General features: G+C 38.7%; 1 protein-coding gene across 1 annotated transcript in view; it reads left to right on the top strand.

The window, feature by feature from the left end:
• Positions 1–25,965, top strand: part of LOC106094039 (molybdopterin synthase catalytic subunit-like) — a 515,852-nt gene that overhangs the window by 448,773 nt on the left and 41,114 nt on the right. Inside the window, exon 9 of the mRNA XM_059370219.1 lies at positions 13,427–13,510. The gene's annotated coding sequence lies outside the window, so the exon portion shown is untranslated. The remainder of the gene's footprint in view (positions 1–13,426; positions 13,511–25,965) is intronic.

Raw genomic sequence — 25,965 nt, 5'->3', positions numbered from 1 at the left:
CGCATTTATTTATTTGTATAGTCAAAATAGGAAATAAAAACATTAAAGGACATTCATTGAAATTAAGAACTTTTTTTATGATTGAGGAGATTTATAAACATGAATGAAGAAAATTTGATTTTCTGGAAGAAATTGTTTTGCATGAAATATTCTAAACGAGTAAAACGTGGCCGGGCCGAATCTTGGAAACCCACCTGCTAAAAAATTATACCAAATAAATTTATTGAAGGGCATAATTTTATTCTATTGGGTTGCCCAAAAAGTAATTGCGGATTTTTCATATAGTCGGCGTTGACAAATTTTTTCACAGCTTGTGACTCTGTAATTGCATTCTTTCTTCCGTCAGTTATCAGCTGTTGCTTTTAGCTTGCTTTAGAAAAAAAGTGTAAAAAAAGTATATTTGATTAAAGTTCATTCTCAGTTTCATTAAAAATGCATTTACTTTCTTTTAAAAAATCCGCAATTACTTTTTGGGCAACCCAATACATACCAAACTTTTGTCAAACCAAAAAAAATTAGAGCTTCTAGGAACCGAACAAGGGTAATCGATAGACCGGTTTATATGGGAAATACATCAGGTTATAGACTGATTTGGACCGTACTTGGCACAGTTGTTGAACAAATTTTTCATAACAGAATACCGCATGTAAAATTTCAGCGAAATCGGACAAACTTGCGGCTTGTAAGGACTCAAGAAATCAAATTGAGAGATCGGTTTATATGGGAGCTATATCACATTGTAGACCGATTTAGACCATACTTTTCATAATTGTTGGAATCCATAATAGAACACTACATGCAATATTTCAGCTAAATCGGACAAAAAATGCGTTTCGTTAGGGCTCAAGAACAAGAACAGCGACCGCCATGGTGGACCCCAGAGCTGGTTGTTCTAAGGAAGGACTGCAGAAAACTCTTCAACAGAGCGAAAGCCTCAAGAGCACCACACATTTGGGAAATCTATAAGGCTGAGCTAAGAAAATATAAGGGCGAGCTAAGAAAGGCTCAGAACAAATCCTGGGTGGAATTCTGTATCTCCGTGGAGGATACATCTGAGGCCTCTAGGCGAAGGAAAATTCTGTCCTCGCGACCTATTGCGGTGGGGTATATTCAGAAGTCAGAGAATGTATGGACAACATCTTGTGAGGAAACACTAGAACTACTTGTTGATAGACCTTTTCCGGGAATTTCTCCAACGGACAACGTGGCGCCAAAAGAGGTTGTCACTGGTATGCATTCGTCGGAGTCTATTAGGGAAATTGTGTCTGAGCCAAAAATCATTTGGGCGATAAGAAATTTCGACGCCTTTAAGTCGCCAGGCTCTGATGATGTATCACCAGGTGAATTACAAGCTGTGCCTGATAAACTGGTTACTTGGCTTAGGAAGCATGTCATTTATGCCTGTGGGATGAAGGGGCACGAAGATCATTTTCATTCCGAAAGCAGGTAAACCTTACCTCCTTTATGCTGAATACTCTTGAGAAGTTGATAGTATCATATCATTGGGCTACCGAGGATAGTCTACTGGCTTTATATGAGCGTGATTAGACCAATACTTACTTTGGTGAACTTTCGAAGGAGAAAAGGTGCAACGTAAGGAAAATACTACAGATTCAGAGAACATATTGTCGTGGCAAACTCCGAAAACTGAAATAGATGTGTCCCATTTAGGAGGGTGCCGAGAAAGTTAACAGATATTGGGCCGTGGTCTCGAAATGGGGCCTGAATCCGAGGATAGTCCACTGGCTCTACAGGAGCGTGATTACACCAATACTTACTTTGGTGAGCTGCGAAGGAGAAAAGGTGCAACGTAAGGAAAATACAACAGGTTCAGAGATCATACTGTCGTGGCACTGGAGACTATTCTAGATATTCGACCCATAGATAGAAATGGGTTCCTACCGGGTAAATACCCAATGCTTGGGTATTTATTGGGCAAATACCCAATAAATTCCGTTTTTGAGAATGTATTTGGGTATTTTATTTTTTCATTAAAATTTTATTATTGAAAATATTTTATTATTATAAAAATTTTTAGATTTTTTTGGCAATTGAAAACATTTTGTAACCATGTTTTTATAATTTCGTATTCTTTTTATCTAAAACTGACGCCCTGATCTCATAAAATCTGACTTTAGTTCTATATGGCCACTATATAGAAGGATCTCCAGACTTAAAGTTTTGAGGCAATTAATTCCTCATTTTTCATTCGATTTCGCTGAATATTGGCAAAGTGAGTCCTGGAGCTGGCAAAATATCGATGGCACTATCGATATTCAATTTTTTGACTGAATATCGGTTGATATTTTTCCGATGGATACTATCGCAAAAGTTAAATTTTTTGCAATAGTAAACAAAAATAAGCAATCCAACTCTGAATTTATCCTTTACGATATATAGCGCGCATAGAGGGCGCAATTTTCATCCGATTAGGCTAACATTTTATACAATGATTTCTCTCATGACATCTTACTGTTTTTATTAACCTTTGTTTTATTTGGTCTGTGCATTGATATTGCTTCTATATAAATCGATCCTCCTGATTTTTACTTCTCATTTTCGTTTGAACTATAGGTGATGGGAAATTAACGATAGTATCGACACTATCGATATTTATCATTAAAACTATCGAATGTTGCGATTATCGATAGTTTGCCTGCACTTCACTAGCGCAGAGGTTAGCATGTCCGCCTATAACGCTGAACGCCTGGTTTCGAATCCTAACATGAACACCAGAAAACATTTTTCAGCGGTGGTTATCCCCTCCTATGCTGACGACATTTGTGAGGGACTTTGCCATGTAAAAACTTCTCCCCAATGAGGTGTCGCACTGCGGCACGCTGTTCGGACTCGACTATAAAAAGGAGGCCCCTTATCATTGAGCTCAAACTTGAATCGGACAGCACTCTTTGATCTGTTAGAATAGGCATGCGCAAATTTACATTTTTGAGTTCTGGAAGACCCATACCCATTCATGTGAAATGTGGTCTAGATCGGACTATACTTGGATATAGGTCCAGATATAGGGTATTGAGCACATAAAAGGTTTATTTATTACCAGATTTCAATGAAATTTAAAATAGTGAGTTCTGGTAGACCTTAACACATTTTTGTGGAATATCGTCCAGATCAGATCCTATTTGGATATAGCTGCCATTTAGACCGATCTTCCTATATAGAGTATTGAGCCCATAAAAAAATCATTTTTCATCCGATTTCTATGAAATTTGAAACAGTATGTTTTGATAGACCTCTTCATCTTTTTGTTAAATCTAGACCTTATTCATCGGACAATATTTCGATATAACTGCCATACAGACTGGTCTTCCGATATAGAGTATTGAGCCTATAGAAGGAGCATTTTTCATCTGATTTTGATGAAATTCGAATTCAGGTATCATAATAATTTTAATTTTAAAATGTATAAGTCTTTTTACGTGCCATACATTACCCAGCCCAGAAACAACAATTGGCCCTTTTTGGATTAGGGTTCATAAAATAAATCCTTTACAATTTCAAGAAAAGAATCTACAAATATTCAACTAGTGCGGTTTAAATCTAGCTGTCATTCAGAACAATTTGGATTTTCCCATAATTCCACAGGTAAATTTCAAAGCGACAAAGATTCCCCTTGACTTTGAAGGTTTGTTACGTTAAGTAGGCATTTATTTTAAAAATACCTATTTACACAGGTAGCTTTATTATGAAATTAAGGTTTGTGCTAAATATTTTAAAATCTTGTTGACCTTATTTGCGGTTTGGGAAATTAGTGGTAATTGTGTTCACTTGGACGTTATTTACAATTCTGCGAATATGCACGAAGGTAGCTATTGGAATTACTGTGTAATTATTTCGGGGAAGGAAATAAAATAGTGGAAAATTAATTTTAATGTAGTTTTATTTAAAGTAAAATTTTTCATAAACTCTCTAAAATTTAGTTTTTTGTTTAATAAAACTAAAATATAGTGTTTTTTTTTTTTTTTAAATTTTGAAGTTTATTTTGCTACCAGTGTGTCCATTAAATAAGGGTGAATAAATTCAATCTGGCGCCAAATTTTCTTAAGGTGTGATTTTATAAAAAAAATCTAATGTAGGTCCTGCTCATTGAAATTGGCCATCTCATGCGTTTCTCGTTATACTCTGACTATTATGAACCTTAACTTCTACGAGGTAATGAGTCGTACAAATGCTAATATCTCGGATGGATTGTAATTTCAAACCCCTGTCAGAATGCCTTCCGTCAATCCCAAAATGATTGATTTGATTACTAATTGTTAGATACGGTAAAGGGATGACTTGGGTATGTTGGAAACCAAGCAACGGTTCTGATAGGGTTTGAATTGACAAAATCCAAGCTTATCTCAAATGTGGACACAAAGCTCCCCGCGATGTCACCTGGGTAGCTACCTTTAAATCCGTTAAAGGAAGTGAGCAAAAATGAGCTACGAGTTCATCTGTAGAACGATAAAAGGATGAGAGCTGGGGCGTCAGGTTAGTAGCACAGAAAACTTAAAGATATTACTTTGAAAAAAAAAAAAAAAACGAAGAAGATTGAAAACAGATCCCCCCATGTTGATTTACGTACATGCACCTGGAATGTCCGCACTCTTTATGGAGAGGTATACTGCTCTCTATAAAGAGTGCGGACATTCCACTGGCGGATGTATTGAAGAAATACATTACCGCCATACAGGAGGTGTGGTGGCTCAGGAAGGGCTGCACAACAACACATGCCCTATATTATAGCCGCCTTGAAACGAGGCATGAATTTGCCTGTAGATATGTGGTTAGCCGGAGACTGAAACACCTTGCCTTCAGGTTTACTCCGGTGGATGAGAGGCTAATCACACTCCGCATAAAAGCCAAATTCTTCAATACATCCTTATTTGCGCCAATGTCTCGATGGAAGACAAGGACGAACAGATCAAGGATATTTTCTACGAACGCCTCGAAAGAGAATATGACCGCTGTCTCGCCCATGATTTTAAAATCGTTCTGAGAAATTTGAATGCGAAAATAGGGAAGGAAAATACTTTGGCCCAACAGTCCGAAAATTTAGCCTATACGAAGTAACTTTCCATAATGGATTGAGGCTAATAGACTTCGCCGCTACAAAGAACATGGTAGTTAGTAGTACCAGATTCCAATATCGAAGGATTCACACTGTCACATGGCTGTCATCTGATCAAAACACGAGAAACCAAGTAGATGATGTTGTGATAGATGGAAGGCATTCTACCAGCGTCTTAGATGTACTATCGATTCGAGGTGCGAACATCGATTCGGCTCATTACTTTGTTGCAGCAAAGGTTCGCACCCGTTAGAACATGGTCAGGAAAGTACGATCTGAGACTGCACGGAAGCTGGACATTAAAAAGCTGAAAACACAACAGATGGAGCGGCATACTCCACTCGATTGACCCAAACGCTTGATGAAAGCACTACCCGTCTCGATGATATTACAACGCATTGCCAAACCATTGCATACTCCATGGAAAATGCCGCGAAATCCGTACTTGGGTACCGGAAGCCTCCTTCAATAAATCCACGGTACGACCAAGAGTGTCGAGATGCTACTGAAGCCAAAAATGCGGCATTTAGAGCAACTCTGCCATCAGTAGCAACGCAGGCAGGAGAAAAGGAGAGAGGAGAAACTTGTATTCCGCAGAAAAAAAGGAAATGAAAAGACGTGAGTGTGAGCGAATTGGGATGTACAGGAGTCAGAAAGAAGTCCGGAAATTCTACCACAGAATTAAACATCAAACCGATTGCTTTGGTGCAGGCACATCCTCCTTTGCAGATCCGCAACATTCGGGTGGTCCGTTTTTACTATTCCTTTGTTTCTCATAGTAGTCCCATAGTTTTCCGGCAGCGGGTTACCTTCCCAGCGCCCCAACCACATGAAGGGGTTACAGCGTTTATTGCATCAATTATGCAATAATCGTACATCAATTATGCGATTTTGGGCTTGTTTTTTTTTTTGAAGAAAATACATAGGAGTTGAACTAAACAGATTTTTTTGTCATAATCTTCAATATTGTATACTCAACTCGAAAAATTTTTTCGCGTCAAAAATTGAACATTTTCATAAGGGATTTCACATGTATCCCTCGTTGTTGCGAACCGCTTGCTCCAAGATCCGACGCTCGCCTCCAGCCGGCCCTAACCTGGAAACAGACACTGGTGTATGGCCAGGATTGCCAAAAATCTATTGAAGCCAAGAATGCGGCATGCAGGGCAACCATACAGTTAGTAGCAACACGCCAGATGAAGGTGATGCATCGTGAGAGAAGTAGAGATGAAAAACGTCTTTTCCGCAGAAAGAAGAAGGATATGAAAAGACGTCAGTGTGAGCGAATCGAGATGTTCAGGAACTAGAATGAAGTTCGAAAATTCTACCAAAGCATTAAACATCAAACCTATGGCTTTGGTTCAGGACAAATCCTCTTGCATGAACAAAGAGGGAAATCTAGTAACTGATACAGATAGTGTGCTGAGGATATGGAAAGAACACTTTTCCCAACTGCTGGACCGATGATGGTGACCACATGTATGCTACAGAACCAATCCTTGATAATGCGAAAAAAATGTGTTAAAACGAAATACACGTAGCAATTAACCGTCTGGAAAGCATTTAGGCAGCAGGAGCCGATGGGTTGTCGGCTGAACTGTTGAAGACGGGAGGTGGCACGCTGATAAGGCGTATGCATTAGCTCGTATTCGCAATCTGGTTAGAAGAACTTATACCCGATGATTGGAACCTCAGCATACTGTGTCCCGTACACAAAAAAGGGGACAAGACGGTATATGCCATCTACGGAGGAATAAGTAGTCTCTCCAACGCATGCTAGAGCGTACTGTGTGAAAGATGAAGTTTAAAGTCAACGAAATAATTGGACCCTATTAGTGTGGCTTTAGTCCTGGTAAGTCCACCATAGACCAGATATTTACACAGCGCCAAATCCTGGAAAAGACCCAAGAAGGAAAAATCAACACCTTCCATGTTTTTCGTTGACTAAAAAGCCGACTTCGACAGCCCTATACGTTCAACGGTCTTTCAAGCTATGTCTGAGTTTGCTATTCCTGCAAAACTGATACGACTTTGCAGGATTAAGCTTGCTGATGCACTTTGAGATAGTCAGCAACGGTATTTACCACGGCACCGCCGTAACTGAAACAAATGACACTAGTTTTGAAATAAAACAAAGTATTCAGCAAGCCAAAAAAGGAGCGAAGCCATCTCTCTACTGGCGAAAATTACACTATACAAGACACTGATGATACCCGTGCTGTCGTATGGCTGCGAAGCATGGGTACCTGCGAAAGCAGATGAGGTAGTACTTGGAGTGTTTGATTAAAAATCCTTCGTAAAATGTATGAACCATTCTACATTCATGGAGAATATAGGCGTCGTAAGAACTGGAGGGCACCGTAGCGCAGAGGTTAGCATGCCCGCATATGACGCTGAACGCCTGGGCTCGAATCCTGGCGAGACCATCAGAAAAAAATTTTCAGCGGTGGTCTTCCCTTCTAATGCTGGCGGGTTTTCCCCTTCTTGTCAAGTACTATACCATTTAATGCGAAACCTCTCTCCAAAGAGGTGTCGCATTGCGGCACGCGGTTCGGAATCGGCTATAAAAAGGAGGCACAGTATCATGGGCAAAAGAAGAAGAAGCTCCAGCAAAGAAGTCTTCTAAAGGCTACCATAGAAGAAAAGACCTTAAGTGGAACTCCTTCTGGCTGCCAGTGCAGAACACACACAAAGCAGATATTCTACAGTCTCCTCTTCTTCGACGTCCTAACAGCCTGCTGGACTCATTACTGGCAACCTTCAGTCTGTCAACACATTTTCCAATCAGACAGTGAGCTGTCATAATGGACACAATGACTGAGACGTTTTTATCACCGACAGCAAAGCGGTAGACCTCTTCAAGTCTAAATTGGGCCACCTAATTTTGGAGTCTTTACAGCCCACCTGATCCCGAAGACTAAGCTTACATGTCGCTAGAGCCATACCCACAGATTCCAGTTGCACTGAAATGTGTTAGGTTATTCCTAGTCTAACAAGCTCATCTGCTTTACAGTCCCCTGTGATGTCTGTGTGACCCGGCAACCAAAAGAGGTGTATTTTGAACTGTTCAGCCATCTCGCTGAAAGATCTACTGTCGAGGGCAGTTTTTATATTCAGAATTTTTTAATACCTGCCTGGTTATATGAGAAGATATTTATATCAATAGAAAAAAATAATAATGAATTGCATAATTATTAAATATGCAATTACATTTCTGGAAACCGAAGCGAGAGTGTGTCGCTTTAACCTCAACGGAATATCTTTTACTCACTTAACCACGTGTTAAGAGGAGAAAAACCCCAAATGAAACCCGTGGTGCTTAAACTTAAATTGCCACTACCGCTTTCCATCATTTAACCACATTTATGAATCATTTTCAGCAGAATGTGGTTGCAAAGTCGTCATAAACGCCAGCTGTAATGATGGGATTATTGATAGCGTAATTTTTTTTTGTATGCCATTCCACTCTGAATTGCGGTTAATCATACTTTCATTTACATGAATGCTTAACATACATAGAGTGTCGCAAAGTTTTAAGTTTCTGTTTATAATTTGTATAAAAAAACTTTAATAATAGTAATTGAGTGATCTTTTTCGGTGATGATCATTGTACGACAATTCTTTTCCCTGGGGAAGGGCTGAGACCGCCGTTCACGACCTAGTCGGCTACATAGAGAGTTCTCTCGCTGTCAAGGAATATGCAATGGTAGCATTTCTTGACATTGAAGGTGCTTTCAATCATGAAGGAGTTGGAGTGTCTAGTCATCAGCTCTATCGTAAGAAAGTTTATTAATAACTTTCTTACTAAAAGATGCATTACGACAGGCTTGGGATCTGCTGGATGGGTCAGCAGAGGAACACCTCAAAGTGATGTACTGTCTCCTCTACTTTGGAATATAGCCATTAACAATATATTAATTAATCTGTGTGAAGGCTCTTGACTGGTTGATAAAAACATACTTTAGGGCGAAGATCTCTGGAGATCGCCTTTCTCGACAGCAGCAGCCATATAGTAAAGGCAAATCCAGCCTAAACATCCCTTCACGACCTATTCGACTACAAAGAAGGTTCTCTCGCTGTTAAGGTAGCGTTTCTTGACATTGAAGGTACTTTCAGTAATGAAAAGCCGACGTCAATCACGAAAGAGTTGGAGTTTCAAGGCATCAACTCTACCGTAAAACAGTTTATTATTAACTTACTGAAAGATGCATTACGGCAGGCTTGGGATCTATGGATCTAAAAAGATGGGTCTGCAGAGGAACTCCTCAGGGTGGAGTACTGTCTCCTCTACTTTGGAATATATCCATTAGCAATATATTATTGTCTCTGGAAGAAAAAGGTGTAAGAGGTATACTTCAGGAAGCTCTGCTTGCAACAGCGAAGTGGGCTGCCGAAAGTAGTTCTTTTCAGCAGGAGATACAAGTTGCCTACGCAAAATACCTGGGTGTTTTGCTGGACAGGACATTGAACTTCAGATCCAACATTTTGGAAAGAGCAAGAAAGGCAACTTTTGCCCTATACACCTGCAAGAAAGCCATTGGCAAAAGTTAGGGGTTTAGATCTAGAACTGGTCATATCGAAAAGGTTATCTGACCACTGCAGTGTGTATCAAGCTGTGATGCTTGCAATGAAGCAAGTGGTGGAATGGCTAAGATATAATATCATTACGAAGATTAGCATAAATATCTTCTTAGACAGCCAGGCAGTCATTAAATCCCTGGAGAACGTATTTCTGAACACAAAAACCGCCCTCGACTGTTGCAGATCTCTCAACGAGACGGCTGAACAGTTCAAAATTCACCTGTTCTGTATGCCGGGCCACATGAAATATTCCAGGTAATTGTAAAGCGGACGAGCTTGCAAAGATTTGGAACTACCTTACAAATTCCAAAGAAACTGGAATCTGTGGGTATGCCACTAGTGACATGTAAGCTAAGTTTTCAGGATCAGGCCCGAAGGATAACGAATGATAGATGGTCACAAAGAGGGGGCTAGGAGCATTCCAAAACTATGTGGCCTAATCTAGACTTGAGAAGTCTATCGCTTTGCTGTCATTGGCTAGAACAGACGTCTCTGTCATTGTGTCCGTCATGACAGGTTATTGTCTAATCGGAAAACATGCTGACAGACTGAAGGTTGCCAGCAGCGACTTTTGCAGAACCTGTGAGGACATCGAAGAAAAAGAGACTATAGAACACTTTTGTATGTGTATTCCGCACTTGCAGTCAGAAGGAATTTCACTTTAGGTTCTCATTTCTTTGAGAACCTGTCTGATTTGGCTGATGTGAACATTCGCAAGTAATTGGGCTTTTTAAAGCTATCTGGATAGTTGAACGGTAGGAACTAGAAGGCATCTTACTTCTTCTGTTCCTGTTGTATTACAATGAACGAAAACGTCTAAGCGAGTCTGATGACAGACTGCCACTTAAACCTAACCTTCCCTGGGGAGGCCACTAATCAGTAGCAATATTATCGGGACAACTGAATAAAATACAGCTAAGCTGCTTTAATTTTAACCTAACTTCCTCTAGGGAAGGCCACTATTCAGTAGCAATATTATCGGGACTACTAAATAAAATACAGCTAAGCTGCCTCAATATTACGCAAGCACAGTTGTAATAAGAATTTTTCTAGCCAACTTTCTTGTTAACGATGCGCCCAGTTCTTGAAAAACGCTCAAAATAAACCACTTGACTCTCAAGTATAACAGAATTAACGTTTGGTCGATAGATTTCCCTTCTGGATCACCATATTCTATATTTTGAGGAAAGTGAAGCATAAATACAATTCATTTCGATATACCAAGGCAATAAGTGTTCTATATATGGCAGCAATTATTCCTTAATTACCATACCTATCCTCATATTGAATATCAAAACATTTATATACCCTCTCGTCATTCTGTTTGTAACACCTTGAGACCCCATAAAGTATATATATTCTTGATCTAGCCATGTCCGTCCGTCTGTCCGTCCATCCGTCCGTCTGTCTGTCGAAAGCACGCTAACTTTCGAAGGAGTAAAGCTAGCCGCTTGAAATTTTGTATGAATATTTTTTATTAGTGTAGGTCGGTCGGGATTGTAAATGGGCCAAATCGGTCCATTTTTGATATTGCTGCCATATAAACCGATCTTGGGTCTTGACTCCGTGAGCTTCTGGATGGCGCAATGTTTATCCGATTAAGCTGAAATTTTGCACATATCGTTTTAGTATGGCATATAACAACTGTGCTAATTTTGGCTGAAATCGGTCCATAACATGGTATAGCTGTCATATAAACCGATGTGGGGTCTTGACTTCGGGAGCCGTTAGAGCGCGCAATTCCCATCCGATTTAGCTGAAATTTAGCATGACGTGTTCCGTTATGACTTCCAACAACTGTACTAAGTATGGTTAAAATCGGTTCATAACCTGATTTAGCTGTCATATAAACCGATATTGAATCTTGACTTTTTGAGCCACTAGAGGGCGCAATTCTTATCCGATTCGGCTGAAATTTTGCATGAAGTGTTTTGTTACGACTTCCAACAACTGTGTCAAGTATGGTTTAAATCGGCCCATAACCTGATAGAGCATTCCAACAAACGGATCTGGGATCTTGACTTCTTGAGACACTAGAGGGCGAAAATCTCATCCGCTTTGGCTGAAATTTTGCACGTGGTGTTTTGGTATGTCTTCCAATAACCGTGCTAAGTATGGCGCAAATCGGTATATAACCTGATATAGCTGCCATATAAACCGATCGAGGATTTTGATTTCTTGAACCTCTAGAGGGCGCAGTTCTCATTCGATTTGGCTGAAATTTTGTACAACGGCTTCTCCATGACCTTCAACATACGTGTGTAATATGGTCTTAATCGACCAATAGGTTGATACAGCTCCCATATAAACCTATCTACCGATTTTGCTTCTTAAGCCTCTACAAGGCGCAATTCTTAACCGAATGAACTGAAATATAAACAATGACTTCTACAATGTTCAGCATTCATTTATCGTTCGAATCGGACTATAACTTGATATAGCTCCAATAGCATAACAGTTCTTATTCAATATTCTTTGTTTGCCTAAAAAGGAATATCGCGCATAGAACTCGACAAATGCGATCCATGGTGGAGGGTATATAAAAGATTTGGCCCGGCCGAACTTAGCACGCTCTTACTTGTTTTTACTCAATCCAAACAAACCATTTTTCTTTATTTCAATAACAATCATAATTTCATTAAAATATTACCACAATGGTGGAAGTGAAGAATAGTTCACAGACTCAAATGCAGATTTACTACAGAGAATTGGAGTAGCCACAACAACAATGAAAATGAAAATGAAACGGAAACTGGCAAAATATTCATTAAATCTCATACAGTTTGGATAAAGCGGTGCACACTCGAGTAGTCCACAGTTCGTCATCCTATTTTACTTTTGTTTGCAAGCAAACAAAAAAGAAAATAAACAACATTATAGTGAGCGTCAAATGAGAGCGAGATTGAATAAATGTTGGTGACTGAATGTACTTTCCGAGTGGATTGGCCCCATGTCAGTCTGGCAATTACTGTTGTTGTTGCTGTTGCTGTTATTGTTGTGTCATTAAGTAGCTATGACAAACAATCACTACAACAACATGTAATGAATATTGTTGTTGCTGTCAAAAGGAAATGTGAGACCAAACACCAACCAAAGTGGTATTGTGTTGCACAGATTTCAAATGTTTGTGTTGTTGGGGTTGTCCGTTATTGTTGTTATGAGTTGTTAAAATGGTTTTGTTGTAAACCGGGCTTTGTTTTTCTTTGTTGAAACTGTCTCTTTTATTTGTTTATTTTCTGTGCTAACTAATGACCCAGTCTGGTAATAGCATGAATTACCAAAATGAGTTTTTCATTTCATTCAAAGTGATGTTGGATACAATGTAAAAGTTCTGATTGGCTTAAGCTTGACAAAGGAAATCGTAATCCCTGCTTCATCTAAACCATGGATACTGCCCACCTCGTTATCACTTAAAATGGCACAAGCCTCAAGTTTGAGCAAAGATTCCATTTCGTCTCCAACCGAAAATAGCAAGTCTTCCAATCTAAAGGTTTATGCTGTCTTATTATTACTTCGTCATGATAATGCTATTCTTACCTTCTGGTTGGGCGGTGTATATTCAAGAACTAAAAAAAATGCATATATGAAATAATAGAATTTTGCACAAAAATCCGGCCACTATTTGTTACATTTTCTGTTCTGTGAGAGTACCAAATTTAACTCAACAAGGGATGTGCCTGTATTAAGGTCTTTAGTTGTACATTTAATAAAATATTATAAATCGATTAGGTTTCTTTCGCTCATGTCCTCCTTTTTATTTTTTCTTCTTTACAGAAAGCAGGTTTCAACACTCTAAATTTCTCCCGAACATCTTCTTCGTTTGGAACGTCTTTGCGACAAACAAGTCTTTTTTATTCGGTAAGTAATATTCCATAGTAACTATATAATATTTCCTTGTTGAATGTTAGTCGTGTATTTGTCACTTTTTATGTAAATGTTACTTCGGGAGACTTTTAGAAACTTCGGTAAAACTTTATGAAACTTCGGGTATTATGCGAAAATGGAGTAAATGTTTTAAATCAAAAAAAAAAAAGATTTGTTTGCACCAAGAGGCGTTTTTTGACGCGAAAATATGCTGCGTTGTTTTTGTTTGTCTCTAATACTTCTACCCCACACCAATACTATTGGTTACCCAAAAAGTAATTGCGGATTTTTTAAAAGAAAGTAAATGCATTTTTAATAAAATGAATGAACTTTAATCAAATATATAATTGCCATTTTGTTCGATAACCTTTTGCTATCTTCCTGGCAAATTTAGTATTCCACGCTCATAGAACTTCTGGCCTTTATCTGCAAAAAACTGAACCAAGTGCGATTTTATAGGCTTTATCACCATACACATCTCGTAACTTTTTAGCAACCTGCTCCGCGTTTTTTCCTTTACGGAAATAATAAAGTAAAATATGACGAAAATGCTCCTTTGTGGGCTCCATATTCAAATTGACGCCAAACAAACAAATGTAAACAAAATTTCGCGCACTTTTTTTCTAAAGCAAGCTAAAAGTAACAGCTGATAACTGACAGAAGAAAGAATGCAATTACAGAGTCACAAGCCCTTGAAAAAATTTGTCAACGCCGACTATATGAAAAATCCACAATTACTAACTCTAACCGTGTACCGCCCAGTGCAAAGTTCACCTATTTCGTATCTTTTTGGTACTTTTTAGTACTAAATTGGTACATGTCCAATGTCCAAATACTCGTTAACTCTCCCAACTTATGTTGCCAACTATAGTGTTGCTCAACCGTTAAAACTGATCCTCAGTTTTATAACTTAGTGAATTTGTTTGTATCACGCAGAAGAAAGAAAGATGGACCATTTGATAAGTATCCGGATAGATTAGGATTAGTCCATTGTCTTCAAATTTAAAACTGACATTTTATTGCCTAGCAATGAATCCTACCTGGAATACTCGGTTCAGACTAGAATATATCTCCCAAATATATGCATCGTCTAAGTTACGCCTATAGGTTTGGTGTTATTACGATTTCCCATCGATTTCTGCAATATATTGTATTTGTCATCAATTCCTCCATGAATTTATAATAATTCCTCCATATATTTATAATCTTGTTATTTGGTCTTAAACAAAGTTCCAACTGTTTTTACACAAGAAGTTTACTTGACGAACATTTTGTTTACGGCTGAATTATTTTTTTTTTTTTGGCTAAGCTTCAATAGCATTTGGACATTTCTAGTCGCGCAACGGTTTTCTTGGGAGAAGATTCTAGTTCCCTGGAATGTGTAAGGTAATTAGAACATCATTCGCTCTAAAATTCCCTGTGATATCTCTATGGACAGGCGCCCAGGACAAGTGAATTTTGAACATTTTCAGCCAGCTTGTTGAGATATCTGCAACATTCGAGGGCCGTCCTTGAACTCAGAAATATATTCACCAGAGAATTTATAGCTGTTTGACTGTCTGAGAAGATATTTATGCCTGTCATCGTTACAACATTGTATCATACATATTGTACTGGTTCTCTAACTACAAGAATTTCCAATTGATACACACTACAGTGGTCGGGTAACTTTCTTGATATGACCAGTACTATTTTGAAACCATCCGTATAGCAGTCTATGTAACTTCTATTTCCAATCTGTTCCATCAGGAATAGTGATGTGTAATGTGTAATCCACTCTGCTTGAAAAATCAAGGATAGCACAGTGTCGGCAGAAGCCGCATGAGTGGAGAGAGAGAGAGAAGTATTTGCTATGTTCCTTATTGGAATGTTGATGCAAAAATTTGCATTTGCCAACCTGTTGCTGTTGGCAACGGTCCCAACATAGTGCTTTTCGCACAAGGGTTTATGCTTTCTAGATAACGCAAAATCCGAAATAGTACTCTTTTGCATTTCTAGTTAGTGCTTTTACCCCTTCGCAAATTTGAGTTTTTTTTTATATCGAAATAACGATTTTGCTTTCGTATTTTGTCACATTATTTCATAAATTTCCCCTTATATTTTCCATTAAGAAACGGACGAAGCTCAATTATCAGGGACCAATTTTTGCCGTGTCTTCGTATCGAATTTTAAGAAATATACAATTTTTTTTATAAATTTTTCAGGTTTTAACCCAGGCGTTCTGATGAATCGTTCAAATTGACAGCTGGGCGATCAAAGCAAAAAGTAAAAATCGACGCCCTAATATTGTACCTCTATTCGTACACTGGTTGTGATTTTCTACTTGTTCCATAAAGAATCCAAACACTTATCCCTGATCGCAAATATTTTCCTTTAAAATAAATACCAATTTGTAAAATTTTCGCAAAAACGAAGTCAGTGCCTTTTTTACAATTTTTGTTACGCTTTTTGCTGGTAAAATGTTGGCATCACTGTCAGTTAAGGTCAATGGCTTACGTCGAGCATTTTTTGAATATGGACCGTACTTGTCATGACTATCAGAAATCATAAAAACTACCACAGTTGTCGAATCGGATAACAATTGCGCTCTCTAAAGGCTCAAGAACTCAAATTGGGTGATTGGTTTCTATGTGAGCTATATCAGGTTATGGACCGATTTCAACGATACTCGGCTATTGAAAACTTTACGAGCAAAATTTCAGCCAAATAGGGTGGTAATTGCTACCTCTAGAGGCTCAAGAAGTCAACCCTGAATATCGTTTTATATGGCAGCTATATCAGATTATGCAGCGATTTGGATCATACTTGTTAGGAGAAAGAACAAAATACCTCATGCAAAATTTCAACTAAATCCCATAAGAATTGCAATCTCTAGAGGCTCAAGAGCTCACGATCCGAAATCGGTTTATATGACAGCTATATATAAAATTTTTGGCTAAATCGACAATGTCAAGACGATCTGGGTCACAGATCAATATTTCCATCCAATGGTATAGAAATAGAAGAAAATGCAGATAGGGTTCCATAGCAGTGTGGTAAGGTGTAAGGTAGTAGAATAAAAAGGGAGTTGGGAAGGACATCAATGCACCCGATATAAGCCAAGCGAATCGAAAGAAACTTTCATGGCTAGAGTTTCTTTCAGCCAGCAATTTCATACCAAATAGTTTAGAAAGACGAGAAAAATGTGCGCCCGAAGAGAACCCAGACACGGCAAAAGGAGCCTTCACCCCACAAATGCAGACCTGTGCTTATCTTACCCGAGGTCGTGGTGACGTTCTCCTCTGTGAAAAATTTGACCAAAGGACCTTCACCATCTTGTACCCCATAAAACAATTTACAAAGTGTATCGTAAAAATCGTCTATACTGGTTGCATTGATACGGTGATAGAGATTTACATAAAAATTGTTTTTACCCATAGCATGCATGGTCCAAATCGGTACAAAATTTAATATGAATCCGTTTAAATTTGCCAAAGTGTGTTTTATGAAACACATAGACACTCATTTCAAATAAGATATTCCGGAAAGGGATAACTGAGCATCACATGGGCTGGAACTTTGAGCTGCGATCTGTATGGTGTTTATTGTTATCACGTGAAGCTTAGCTGGGAGCAACCAGGCGCGTCCACAGGTTGCAGTTAGTGAAATGCTCCATACAGAGTAACTTTAACTGCAGTCACACTGCCTAAAACATCCGTCATTGTATCAAGGATAACGTAGTGACCGTAGCCGCCGCATGACCAACGAGAAAGCTCTTTTATTTAGCCTCACAGCAACTTGGGGCCACCGTGGCGCAGAAGTTAGCATATCCGCCTATGACGCTGAACGCCTGGGTTCGAATCCTGGCGAGACCATCAAAAAAATTTTCAGCGGTGGTTTTTCCCTCCTAAGGCTGGCAACATTTGTGAGGTACTATGCCATGTAAAACTTCTCTCCAAAAAGGTGTTGCACTGCGGCCAAAGGTAAAAAACACACATCAACCACTATGGGATGCGTTTCGTCTTTGGTTAGAAGACTTTTCAAGCATATAAGGTGTGATGGCTTGTAGGGCCGTGCGTTGGTATGTTGTATTGTATTTGAATCGTATTAAAAGCGAAAACGCATATATGATACAATTACTACTCGACAACCCTGTCTATTAGCTATACTTTTCCCAATGCATGTATTCTTGAGTAATGACAGACATTCCTTCTGTATACCGTTGGCTCTCGCTGTTGCTCCGTGTGCCCAGGTTTGAATCCTGGCCGGGCTCTGCCGAATGTTTCATTTTTCATGTTTTTGCCTGTTAGGGCGAAGATAATCAAATTTTACAATTTTTGTTTGTTTCTCTTTCGAGGCGAGCTCTACGATCGGAGATGCAAATGGAAAAGGAAGCCAAAGATTTAGTTTGAAATTAATACTTTTTATGGAATATGAACAAATTTAGATTCATAAAGGCAGAGTTGACAAACCTAAATTTTAATTTTTTTTTCAAAACGAAAAAGAAACAGATACATTTTCCTAGAAAACGTTGGCAAAATGTGATTTTTATTACAAATTTTATTTGCATTCCGAATGTTCCAGGTAAACATTTTTCAGTGTTTAGGGTCGTTATCGACATTTGTGGTTTTATCTGTTGTGGTATGCATTCCCTTTCCTGATTTTATGACTTTTGAGAATAATGGGTACCATAAAAGGCCACAATTTCATTTGTTGTTTACCTGTGATGTTATGATATAAGAACTTCTGGAATTTTGTCAACAGTGTTATTCGGGAAAAATCAAAATCATAAAAACATCACAGGTACTAAACACGGAGATGGTAAAATTCCAAACAGCAATATACACTGGTTTGCATTTTTTTTGAATACCTGTCAGCTATATAAATTGAGCTGACATGTTCCAGTAAAGCATCATTAGTTACACCGACAACCCTGGAGCAACATCTACAATTTGGCCAATATGGATTCTGTTGATTGTAAAAACTTTTCTGCAAGCGATTTAAGTCTCTTCATCGAAAGTATTGAGAAAATTACCAAATTGGAAAGTTTTAAGAGCGAACACGAAGGATTGAAGAACTTAAACGAATCCCTGCAATATTTAGATGAATCACTCAGCAATCTACCAGATTTTGAAGGCGAAAATCTGGATATTAAGGACTTACTTAAAGAGTTTGTGGAAGTCGAGGCCACAGGCGAACAAAACAGTTACTATGAAATTAATGGAAACGGCTCAACATCCGCTGAAGATAATTTCTACTTCAATGCTTCTTACGCCGAAGCATCTGAATCAATGTCGCAATCATTGATTTCTTTGTTGTCAACTGGTACCTATGAAAATATTTGTAATATGGATTGCAACTCTTATGCAGAACCAACACAACTGCAGAAAAAAGGGTCTCTCGCAAAACGCCTTTTGAAATTTATTCGCTTGCAATGTCAAGAACAACCAAAGAGTCGAAGAAAAATTGAATCGACAGTTATTTAAGGATTAAAAGGTACATTAATTTAAGAGTTGATTTCTTAAATCAGAAGAATTTAGTGTAAATAGAACAATTTAAGTTAAAAGTTTTTCAAGTTATAATAAAATTAATGTATTTAAAAGCAAAACCATGTATTTTTCTATACCCAGCAAAAATATTATAATTGAACAAAACGATGCACAGAACCGTGTGTATACCATGAAAGTAATTGTAGTTGTTGAACATGTTGTTCAACTACATGGTGTCCAACTTGATTACTGTTGTACTAACATCATAACACATATTAACAATAAATTCGATATAAATACAACCTACCAACGCACAGTCAGAGAAAATCGAAAAAAAAATCAGTAAAAAGTGTAACGTGTGAGGACGGGTAGAGCATCATCTTTAAATTTGGAATGGTTAGATCAGAGGTTTTAGCGAGATTGTGTGAAAAATTTCAAGGCCCTAGGGTGTCCAGGTTTCAATTTACGTAGGCCTTTGTCGTTCGATTTTCATTCTTATACTTGATTTAGATTTGTGACAGAACTTACAACCACTTTGCCACAACAAGTGTAGACATCTGATTATTCAGTTAAAAGTTGTACAGTTTGAAAGTGAAAAAATGTGATTTTTTTTTGGTAAAAACAAGTATTTCCATTGATTAGTCTTAATAGAACAAACTTTTTTTTTTTTTGTAGAGTTTTAAGAGAAATTTGAATAAGATATGTCAACTTAAACGGGTGACATATATACTTCAAAATATGCAATTTTTTATTAAAAATTTGGGAAAAGCCCAGATTGAGAAACCCATACAATATTTCAGCGGTGGTATTCCCCTCCTAATGCTGGCAACATTTGTGAGGTCCTATGCCATGTAAAACTTCTCTCCAAAGAGGTGTCGAACTGCGGCACGCCATTCGGACTCAGCTATAAAAAGGAGGCCATTTATCATTGATTTTAAACTTCAATCGGACTGCACTCATTGATGTGTCAGAAGTTTGCCCCTGTTCCTTAGTGGAATGTTCTTGGCAAAATTTGAATTTTTAACAGTATTTGTAGTTTCCACACCAAATTTTCTAAAAAATGCCGATTTTGAAAACATTTTTGCCCGAATGGGGTATTTTGGGGATTTTCGTAGAAAAATTAGGGCAGAATTTATTTTAAGTTTTTAAAAGTCACTTAAAAAACTTAAAATTCAAAAACAATTGTTAAGATATCTCTATTCGTTCTCACATGGCATATTTTTCACTAGTTTTTTGCAACGCTAAACTTTGGTCACTTTGGCCGAAATTTTTTTGGGGGTGCCATATCTTTATCTATAGACCGATTTCCACAAACTTTTCTTTTCAGGACAGTGCTTAAAAATCCCAACCAAAAAAATCCGCTTGAGATTGAAAATATCTCTCCTGGTTTCGGGGATATTCGACTAGAGGTTATACTAGAGGTTATACACGAATTAAAGAAGACAGGAGGAGTGTAGAAAGCCGATCGGGAAGTGAAGAACCGTCCTTCGATTCGCAAGCACGGACAAGTTCACCCAGATCACAGAAGAAACGGCTCCCTAGAAAGAAGAGTCTACGTCTCTGCATACCCGGACAGGAACAAAACAAGTGCTCAATAGTCTCCTCCTCATCCTCATCGAGGCAACCTCCACAGAAGTCATTGTGGCGTATCTCCATGCGCGCTGCCATGCGGCCTATGGCACAGTGTCCGGTTATGACCCCTGTAAAGGTACTCATCGACCTCTTATCGAAAGCCAGCAATTTCCTTGTCCTCCTCCGGTCGATGATCGGCCATAGCGCCTTCGCAGTCCGGCAACCATCAACCGTGTCCCACCTCGCCACCGACGCCGCCCTGGCCTTCCCCTCTACTGTGTTCAGTAGCTCGAAAAATGGCACGTAGGCAAGACCGATCACTGGTCCGCACGGCGCCGACGAACCCCTTCAGTCGCACTCGTCCGCCCTCTCATTTCCTGGGATCCCCTCATGCCCAGGAACCCATGTCAGCGTAACATCGTGGGCCCGGAGTCTATCCAGGTATTCCAAACAGTCCGCCACGCATCTCTACATCACCATCCTCGACTCCAAGGCCTTGAGCGCCGCCATACTGTCCACATAAATTCTGAGTTTCGAGGGCTGTAGGCCCCTTGTCAGTATTTCTTTTGCAGCTACTGCAATGGCACAGACCTCTGTCTGAAAGACCGTACACTCGTCCGGCAGTCTCAGAGACCTACTGATATTGAGTGCATCAGAGCAGACCCGCAAACCAGTCTCTGACTCCATCTTGGAGCCATCTGTGTAGATCGAGGTCTCATCCTTCTTAAGGATGAGGTGTCACCTCCGCCCTCCATTCGTCCCTCTCAGGAAAACGAATCGCGAATGCCCTCACTCCAGTCGGCACTGGTGCCAGGTAGTCGGAGATCCTCCTCAGTCTACCCTCCGTATCCACGCTTGCTTAAATACCTTGATTTTTTTATTCCTTTTGTTAAAAGAACAAACTGTACATGCGTTGTACTTCGAAAAATGCAATTTCTTTATCTGAAGGCAGCCACATTCATACCACATTTCACAGGGATAGGTAAGAGTCTCCCAAAACTCACTGCGCCAAGCTTCAGCGAAATCGGATGAAAAATGCGCAATATGTTGCCTTAAGACTTCAAATCTGGAGAATGTTCTATATAGTCTATAGATAGGTCTATAGGTCTATTTTATTAGATCAGAAAGTCAGGTTTGAATACAAAATACCCAGCTTTGGGCTACATATGAACGAATACCCGGGGATTTACCAATTTACCGGGTAAATACCTTTTGGGTATCTCTACCCATTTGGGCTGTTTTTTTTACTTCAAACGTCTCCTAAATTCATGCAAACAAATCTTGTCATCAAACAATATTTGTAGCCTGCACAGCCAGTTTACTAAAAAATGCCAGTTTGCAAACCATCTTTGCTCGAAATGGATATTTTTGTGAAAAAAAAAAAATCGTGTAGTATTTATTCTTTTCTTTTTAAGAAAACATTTATCCGCAAAATTAAACAAAAAAATTAAAAAAATATCTTTTTTTCATTTTATTTTTTCTTAAAAATTTTTTAATATGAATTTTCGTTTTCAGAAAACTGCACCCAAAACTGCAAAAAATCACCCAAAGCCAAGACCCCTCATTTAGTTTTTTTTTTTCTTCATATGTCCCCTTAACCCATGCAACAATTTTTTTGGACTGTACAATATTTGTAGCCCTTCAAAGCTAATTTACTAAAAATGCCGATTTGGAAATCATCTTTGCCCAAAATGTATGTATCTATTGAAATATCGAATAGAACCTTTCAATAGGAACTAAATTGTGGCGACTGCCGTCTTAAAATTGTGATGGGCTAGAAGATCCGATTTTGAGGATATTTTCCACACATATTTGAACGTAAAGTAAAGACTAAAATTATGGCTTCTCCAGCCTTTAAAGGCCATATCGTATGAAATGTGTATGTATATGGGAGCTACATCCTAATTTGATTCGATTTTGTTAAAAATCAATAGCTTCGTTTGACCACGATTTATCGTCTTTTGACCAAGATTTATTTACGCAACATTTTATGAAATCGGGCAACAAATGCAACCTGTACCTTGATCGTAAAAATACCTGGACTGGTAGACAGACAGACGTAGCTATATCGAATCAGTAGGGTCTCTTTCTTAGCGTTGCAAACAAATGCCAAAGCTTTTATACACTGTACCACAGTAGTGGTGCAGGGTACACAAAATTTTAAAATTTTTTTGAAAAAACAACGTAGAAATTTTATGTTTTCCCAAGCGACTATGTTTTTACTGAAAAAAATTTGCAAAAATAAAGTGGATTTTGACTCTGGCATAAATCCGTATGCAATGTGGATTTTGACTCTGGCATAAATCCTTATGCAGACAAAATAGTGGGCATATCCCTATAAACATATTTTTATACCCTCCATCATAGGACGAGTGTATACTAATTTCGTTATTCCATTTGAAAATATTGATCTGAGATGCAACAAATTATTTACATTCTAGAACGTCTTGACATTCTGAGACGGTTTAGCCATTTCCATCCGTCTATCTGTCGAAATTACGCTTATAAAACAAGCTAGCGGCAGAAATTTTGCTCAAATACCACCTATTAGAGTAGGCCGGTTGGGAATGTAAATGGGCCATATGGGTCCATGTTTTGATACAGCTGCTATATAAAACGATCATGGATCTTGACTTCTACAGAGCCTATACAGGACGCAATTCTTAACCGATTTGGCTGGAATTTTGTTAAATGTGTTTTGTTATGACTTCCAGCTGCCATAAAAACCGATCTCGGATCTTGACTTCTTAAGCCTATAGGCTGCGTACTTCTTAACCGACTTGGCGGAAACTTGGTAAAAGGTTTTGTTATGACATCCACAACTGTGCTCAGTAAGGTCCAAGTTGGTTCATAACCTGATATAGCCGCCACATGAACCGATCACGGATTTTGACTTCTTGAGCTTGTAGAGGGTGCAATTTTTATTCGGTTTGGCTTAAATTTAGCATGAAGTGTTTTGTTTCTGATTTGCATTAACTATACCAAGTATGGTCTAATCGGGTTATAACCTGTTATATCTTGCATATAAACCTATCTCCCGATTATACTTCTTGAGCTCCTAGAAGGCGTAATTCTTATTCGATTTGGTTGAAAGTTTGCACAACAACTTCTCCTATGACCTTAAAGCTACGTGCCAAACATGGTCTGAACCGGTGTATACCCTGATATAGCTCCCATATAAACCGATCTCCCGATTTTACTTCTTGAGCCCTATAGGGCGCAATTCTTACCCGATTTCGCTGAAATTTTACACAATGACTTCTATAATGGTCTCCAACATTCATCCAAATCAAGCATGCCACGAATCGGCCCATAACATGATAAAGATCAAATAGCATAGCAATTCTTATCCATTGTCTTTTGTTTGCTTATAAAGAGACACAGGGCAAAGAACTTGACAAATGCGATCCTTGGTAGAGGGTTTAAAAGATTAGGCCTGGCCGAACTTCGCTCGATTTTACATATCTAATATAGAAACCATCATATGATATCAACAAAACAGTTACCAGAAGTCTCACTCCTAAGAATTTTCCGAAATTTTTGTTTGAATTTTTGAGTTATTCAAAATTGTTAACTTGACAAGCCAATTTCACAACCTGAGAAAAGCTTTATAAATACCCTGAGGGTATAAAATGTAGCGATTCCCATTTTCCGATCCCACATGAGCTGGCATAAGTCTATTTTATTGTTATTAAATTAATTTCAAACTATGATGTGTCAGTTTAAGCTCCTATTCGCTTTTATAATATTATTCAAATTTTCTCACACAATGCGTGGTATCGACACCCTATAAACTATTGATAAGTTTAAACCTCCTACTGTTCAAAAAGTAATGCTTATGATTTAATCATAGACGAAGTTATCGAACGACATTACAAACGCATCCCTAATGATGAATTTTAAGCCTTAAGCATGGTAATATGTTCCTTATCGTTTCAGAAAGCATGACGGAACTCTCGTTTTTTCTTCAGATTTTTTTTTGTTATGGGAATATGGTATTTCTAAGATAATATGAATAAAGGTTAACATTCCCTTTTTTAGAGGACCGCTGCAACAGCAGCCTTAACATTCTTGTCAAATTAGTAATTCAAATTCAAATTCAATTCGTTTTGCTTGCCTCTTACGGAAATTACAACAGAAATGAACTTGACTCCAAGCACTTTGCTTACATAAATCTCACATTACCGAGATAATAGGATTAAATACTTTGCGTCTACTTAATGTCTCATAAACATTAGGCATTAGGTATTAGGCTTCCAAAATGCATGGCCAAACGCGTACGGTTAGGCCTTTGTTGCATTACCACAATTTCCTTCAGTTGGCCCGGTGGCGCGCCATACAACAGAAGAACACTCTATTCTCCATTCACCATCATCCACCGTAGTCAGCGGCACCATTAAACCAATATCATCGAAATGAATATCATCGAGTAAACCCATTTGACAGTCACACACATTCAGTGAGTTTCATTCAATTCAAACTTGTGAGTGACAAACAATGGGCGCCTGCGCACAACCGGTAGTGCAACTCACAAAGCCACAGCCACCCAACCTGCCAACCCAGACTCATTGTCACACTCCAACCACTGGTTCTGACAGAGCTGCACTTAAACTCAAATGCATGGTAATTTAAATGTTGGATATGACCAAATCTCCAATAACCCCCTCCCCAACTCATTTCCCACAGAAAATCTTCTTTGGAGGGAAAATTGAAACGCCAACTGAAACGGAATTCAGTTTTGAGTCTAATTTCGTTATTATTTTATTGCGGCCATAATAATGACTATGATGACAAGGCCTAGTTCATGTTCACCATCACTAAGCCCACTCCCCAATTCAAGTGTGGCAAAAAACATTTCTGGAATGTGTGATTTGTTTCTCACTCACTTATTACACAGAAGAATGCACTTAAGCACAGTGTTAAGAATTAGAAAAGGTAAAGCTCCAGTTTGACAGTGATGATTTGTAAACTAATATCTCATCTGATATCTCAGATGTACGTCTTTACGAAACTTGAAATGGAATGGATTAAACCACATGGAACATCGTTGACGAGGAGAAGATAGTTTGGGCCGACCGCACTATCCGGCCATTTAAGTCGACCGGACCTGACGGAATTATCCCGGCACTGCTGCAGGAGTCCCTTAGAGTCACCCTGCCCTGGTTTGAGTGGATTTTGTGAGCGAGCCTGAAATGGTCCTACATACCAAGGGCATGAAGAGAGGTCAAAGTGGTCTCTATCCCCAAGGCTAACCCACGGTACGAAGAAGGATTATTAGTCTATTACTCTGTCATCGTTTTTGCTGAAAACACTGAAGAGACTGATCGAAGTTGAGAGGGGGGCTGACGCTGGAAAACTTCAGTGGGGCACAACACGCATACCTCTGAGGCAGATCGGTGGAGACGGCCC

This window comes from Stomoxys calcitrans, chromosome 5 (assembly GCF_963082655.1).
Source record: "Stomoxys calcitrans chromosome 5, idStoCalc2.1, whole genome shotgun sequence".
NCBI classification, from domain to species: Eukaryota; Metazoa; Arthropoda; class Insecta; order Diptera; family Muscidae; genus Stomoxys; species Stomoxys calcitrans.
Note: the sequence above shows the minus strand (reverse complement) of the source record. Positions and strands in the feature narration are given on the sequence as shown.